Here is a 6000-nt window from a genome sequence, read left to right as displayed (position 1 = left end):
AATAAAATAAAATATTTGAAATTAAAAAATAAAAAAGAGAACCCAACAGGCGCAGTATACTGCCAGCTAACAGCGACTGCTCTATAAAAATACAATATAAAATAATAAGACGTTTGAGATAAGTCCCCTTGCCTCGAGGGCTAGGGACTCACTGAATATTCTGGCCGGAATGTCTCGCTTTTATATCAGATTTGCAGCAAAGCCTACTTGTCCCTCCTGTTATTTGGAGAACAATAGTCACCTGGCCTACTGGTGTTGGGAAATGGAACATTAATAATATTTGGCTGTTGAGTTCCTGCTGTTAGCCACGGGTGTTAGTTAACACGTTAGCAGCCAGTACAATTTACGATATTCGCGTGGTTCCGAAACGTACTTAACGAACTCACCCAAGGTTCGTTGAGTGGCGGCGTGTCTCTGCTTAGCCAAGACACCCACCTCAAGACCAATTCCGAAGAGCAGCTAAAAGTATGTGGCATTCTTTCAAGTCTAAACTTTAAATAACTTGGCCAAAACCGGTTAGCGAATACATTTGTTTTCTCCTCTTTCTTTCCGTGTTTTTGTTTTTGTTTTTAGTACGTTCGCGCCGCTCAAAGACGTTGGTTGCTTGTCCATCCAAAACAGTCCATCCAGTCCAAAACTCTGCCCGCATAACACTCGGATTTTTGTCAATTTTTTTTAGTGTTCTTAGTTGAAGAAAGTGCGTTTTGGCCAACAGGAAACAGGAATCAGTGCAATTCATATAGCCATAAAGAACTGGCCGCCAGAACTCGCAGGTAAGTCTCCTGTCTTGACAAATTGGGCTTTCGAGGCCCACCAGATCCGAATCTCTTCATTTCGACAAGTGGAGGCGCTTTCTTCGAGTTCTAATGTGGTTGTATGTTGTGTCCAAGTGCATGTGTTTGGGTCACCCTCGAGGGGAAAGTGCAGCTTGGGGCAGTGGGCCGGATGGAAGGTCACAGTGGCTATTGGGAACAGCAGGTGAAGAAAGACACATGGGGTTCAGTATGACTTGGACCGTACCCCAGATGGCTCTGTAGAGGTGGCGCAATACCACGTTGGGATAGCTTTTACAGCCCTCTTCTTGATTGGCCATACACTGTGAGAATCATCGGCTGAGAAGGCCCATGCCAGTGGCCTGAATTCGGGACTAACTGTTAGCCGCACGCAGAGCCCAGAGAAGGCGCCTCTGCCGTGTTGCAGAAGCGGAAAATGTTGGGAAAAAGCAAGACATCGTCGTCATCGTGAAGCGCACATTAGGCTTGGTCTATTAAACGTATGTGGTGCTCACTGCTCCACCGAGCCACCGAGCTACCGAGCTCCAGAGAACATCTGATGTGTGTGCTGGTGCTGGGGTAATTAAAGAGACAACATCTGTAGAATGCTGTGGAGATCTTTTATTTATGACTTGACCATTCACCCAGGCCCCGGACTGAGCCTGGGCTGGCCGAAACTATTTTGCACTGCGGCTGCCTTGGACCACAAATTCATAAACAACGCTCGAATCAGGTTTGCACGGCTCCAGTGTCGGGATCGGGGTCGGGGGCTGGAGGAGCCGGGCCGGGGGTCCCCGCAATCAAGATGTTGGCTAGGAAAATTCTTGCCGAGCCGAGTCTCCAACTTCCCATCCGCAGAGCCTCGCCGACATACTCTGCACCGGAGACGTTGGTTCTCCGGGGTATATGCGCTTTGGGGATCCTGGCAGAGCACTTCCAGCACATACATCAGCATATGGCATCCTCTTTAAGACATCTTCATTTAATCCCCAATTCATGGAGCATCCACGTCCAAAGTAATCCCTTCAGAAGGGTATTGTTGCATTCGAAGTCTTCCAAAGCTCGTTTAGTTTTCATTTTCGTTATTTATTTTTATCTGCATTTTTCCCTCGGCCGGGTCGAAACGAGTTTTCCAACATTTAAGCTTTTCTTCAGCCAGCCAGGCTCAGACTCTGACTCTGACTCCGACTCCGACTCGAACTCGAACTGGTACTCGTGCACCATGAGATCATATCATCTGGTGGCTGTCTTTGCGCTTCGCTGCCATCGCCTGAAATTTAATGCCACTCTGGAAATTGCAGTTGCTGCATATGCATTTCCATTACACATTATATTATTATTTCGAGATCGAGCAATTGCACACGTATGAAGACGAATGTCAGGTAAATCATTCGGTCAACTGACTCCGACTCCGGCCCTCTCCGATCTCGCCAGGCTCTGTTTTCGCACTGCATAGAGGCATAGTTCGCACTGGCGGGAATTAAAGTAATTCGAATTACCCGATCTGGGAGCCCAGACTTTGATGGACGATCTATGGGTCCCTGACGTTGTGGGCCAGAGATTTACGATCCATTGCTTTGGTCGAAAGAGACTTGCCACAAAGCCATTAATACGCAGTGGATAGCTATTATTTTTGTTTTTTCCGTGGATCGCATGAATTTTGATTTCTTTCTGCCTTGTTTTGTGCTTATTGATTTCCTCTGTCCGGCTCTTTTTAGGAAATCAATGGTTTCCTTTGTTGCTTCCCTATTTCCATATTTGTACTTCACTGTTCAACAGTTCAACAATCAAAAAACGACTACAAAACACATCGCCAAGAAGCCCAGTTTCGGAGACCGCTGCTTCTCGCGAAGTGCCAGAGAGTGCAATTGAATCGTGGTTTTCGCATCCCCACAAAGTCATCAAGTATTTATAACAAAAGACTATCATTTAGACTCTAGACTCTAACTCTTTGACCGCTGCCCGTGTCGCTCTCGGCCACGCGCTTCCCAGGCGCCTTAATTAATCGACCCTGTCCACCTGTGGCGTCGGAGTTGTCTTCTCTTGTGCGTGAGCGTAGCTTTTTAGTTGCCGTTTCTGTTTTTGTTCGGCTCTCGGGGATTCTTTTCACTTTTTCTCGAGAGCTGCCGAGCGCAGAGTGCCAGCCAGGGTGTTGGAGTGTCAGAGTTCCGAGTGTCGAGAGTCGAGAGTGTGAAATTCCGACAATGGCACCTGCAGCAGAAAAATCAGAAACAGCAAAAGCCCCACAGCCCCACACTCGGGTGTGAGTGGCAGCTGGGCCGGCTGGGCGGGAAGAGGGCCAGGCCAGGCCAAGCAGAAGCGACGAGCAGCGGATAAAAGTTGGAGGGGCAGGGGCGGCAGCCGACAAAGGCAAATGCATTGTTCGATTTAACTTTCACTGATTGCCCGTTGACAATGCCGTGTGGCAGACATTGTTGATGCTGCCGATGCTCGAGTATTCGCTTGTGTGCTGCAAGGTGTAGGTCGCACATCCACACACACACGCTCCGGCACATCAGACACAACAGACACACACCAGTATGTAGGTCTCGGCCCACAAATGATTAGCAAGTACGGCGGCGCGGCAGGCTGTGGCTGTAGTGCGAAATTCCATTTACTTTCTATATGGAAATCCATTTGCGCTGCTAAAAATGGCAAGAAGCGAAATATAAATTAAAATAAATCTTGAGAGCTTAGAAAGTTTACACCCAGAGCGGCGGGCAGAGGCAGAAACACGAAAAGGTAACACGACCATTCTGCAGAGGCGACAACTAATTTGAGGAATTATTTTTGATGGCGTGCGGAAGTTTTGGCGGCCTCGATTCGGGCCCTTTTCTTCTTGTTGTTTGCTAATTAAATGATTGTTTTTTCCCCAGCCAGGTCTTCTCCGGCCTCTGAGGTCTGAGTGTGCCGGCAGGGAACGGGATCAGGCGGGCGGGGCCTGCCAGAGATGACGGATTCGCATTTAAAATGCTAATAGGGGAGAAAATGGGGAAGATGAACGCAGTTCTGCGAAGTGGTGATAGATTGGCGTTCCGAATAGGCGCTATTCATTCCATATTGATGGACAGCGGGGTGTTCGGAGGAAAAATGCATATATTGGCTGCCTTTTGGTTGCTTTCGGAGCTTGGATAATAAATGGCCGACGCATTATGGTAATCGATGCGAGATGTCCAGCAGATGTCCAGACGGCCTCCCGAAAGTACCCGTGTTGCAAAGCCATCCGACAACATATGCAAATTCATCTTTTAAACGATCGCCGCTCGGTTTGTCCAACAGGTGTTCAACATTATCGGCCAATAATCATAGGTTTTCCGCAGCATTTGCTCAGGCGATGTTGACAGTTTACTTTTAATAGCTGCCTCTTAATCCTCGTCTGGGATAATGGCTCAATGTGGCGCTGGCGCTACTTTGTGGAGCGAAGCCACTCTGCTTCCCAGAGCCGTGGCTGGAAAACCTCTTGGAGCCTGACCCCCTGCCTCCTTCTTTCTGCGGAGATGAGGGCTCTCAATCATGGGTCTTTGTAGGGCCCGTGGCTGGGGTCTCGGGTTGGGTTTCTGTTTGCTTTCATAACAAATCTAATTTATTGAAGGTGAACGGAAATGCGCGCTAATTTTTCAATGATTAATGATGTCTTTGCCGGTGAGGCGCTGCGCAGGCCGAAATGTGAATTACTTTAATTAATTAAATGCCAGCAAATGCCAGTCATAGCAGCAACAACCCCATCGAGAGCGAGTCGTAACGATTTCAAGTTTCTTGACCTTCACGGCGTGGTTTTCTTTTTAGCCAACTTGCCCCGACGCAAAAAAACAACCGACAGCCGACAGCCGAGAGACAAACAAACACAAACATTTGCGGCAGCAGGGGCAGCAGCCACCGATTCATAACTCACGACTTTCGCGACAATTTTCACCTATAACTCATCCAAATGATAACGAAAACCCGCCGAAAACAAAAACCAACTCGCGACCAGTTTGCGATACCCTCTAGGGGGCGACCACTGTACTGAGACGGGGACGGAGGCATTGGCAGCTCCGGGCGATCGCTGTTAAGCGGAATACGAGAAAAACTAGACGGAGAGGCTCTATATGGTGGGTGGAAGTGGCGGGCCGCCAGTGGCTGGGAAAATTGAAAACACACTGGGCGTATGCGTGATATTTCAAAGGCCTTCGCCCATAAAATAAAACTGAAGACGGCCCGAGAGGTAGCACTTGAGCTTGGAAAGGCCCAAAGAATACCGACCATACCTGTAAAACCACCTGTGGGACCACCCGAGTCGACGGCGATGAACTCCTGGCCGCCAGAAAACGAAAACCTAGTCGAGCCTTTTCACTTTTATTCGTGTTTCGCGCCAGAAATCGATTGTTAATTTGCATTTAATTTATTTCGGATGCCGGGACCGGGCCCGGGCCCGGGAAGGAGAAAACCAAAAATATTGGCCATAAAACCGTCCGGAGGCCGCGGTCGAGGACAAGTCTCTGTTGCAGGCGGCTCAGGTGCCCCCCATAAATTGTCGGTGGCTACCGTTGCCGCTGGGCAGCTCCGTATCGCCTTCCCTGCCTGCTCCGCCCGCTCACCCACTCTCTCCCGAAGCCTCCTTGTCCCCATGCACTTGAAGAAATGAGACAAGTTTCCACAATCAAATTTTGGGGGAGATGGAATTCCTCGTCCTAAGACCTGTCCGTTCTGGCAAGTGTACCAAAAACCACATCGTGGAGTGTCATAAAATCTTAAAAATGTAATTAAACGCTTTGTTTCGTCTGCACCGAAGTTTCTGGCATCGCTTCGAACCACATCGAATCGATTTGGGCTGCGATTTTCAACATTTCTGGCGGTTTTGGCCATGCCTTGCCTTGCTCCCTCGTTAAGAGAAAGGCGATGCTGATCAGTCAGACAAACCAGTACAGAAACAACAAGCCCCACAACACCACACACATGCGCAGTTCACTTTCTAATGATCCAAGCTCGGAAGACCCAAAACCCAAAACCCAAACACCGAAAACCAACAAAAACTTAAAAACCAAACACCGAATCGTAAAAATCCCGAATATATAAAATATGGCCAGGCCACAAAAATCTGTTTTTCATTTGCAATATTTTTTGGAGTTCGACGCCAAAGGCGCCACAACAAAGCCAACAAAAGGTTGCCTTCAAAATGCGTCCTGTCATAAAGTTGCACAATTTATTTACGAATTTTTGAGTTTAATTCAATTCGAAGACGGAAAGC

The 6000-nt window shown here is 48.3% G+C and overlaps 1 protein-coding gene across 1 annotated transcript in view; it reads left to right on the top strand.

The window, feature by feature from the left end:
- Positions 1-601: 601 nt before the first annotated feature.
- The window catches only part of LOC6501941 (zinc finger CCCH domain-containing protein 13), a 32861-nt gene continuing 27462 nt past the window's right edge, over positions 602-6000 (top strand). Inside the window, exon 1 of the mRNA XM_014904187.3 lies at positions 602-773. The gene's annotated coding sequence lies outside the window, so the exon portion shown is untranslated. The remainder of the gene's footprint in view (positions 774-6000) is intronic.

This window comes from Drosophila ananassae, chromosome XR (assembly GCF_017639315.1).
Source record: "Drosophila ananassae strain 14024-0371.13 chromosome XR, ASM1763931v2, whole genome shotgun sequence".
Classification (NCBI taxonomy): domain Eukaryota; kingdom Metazoa; phylum Arthropoda; class Insecta; order Diptera; family Drosophilidae; genus Drosophila; species Drosophila ananassae.
Note: the sequence above shows the minus strand (reverse complement) of the source record. Positions and strands in the feature narration are given on the sequence as shown.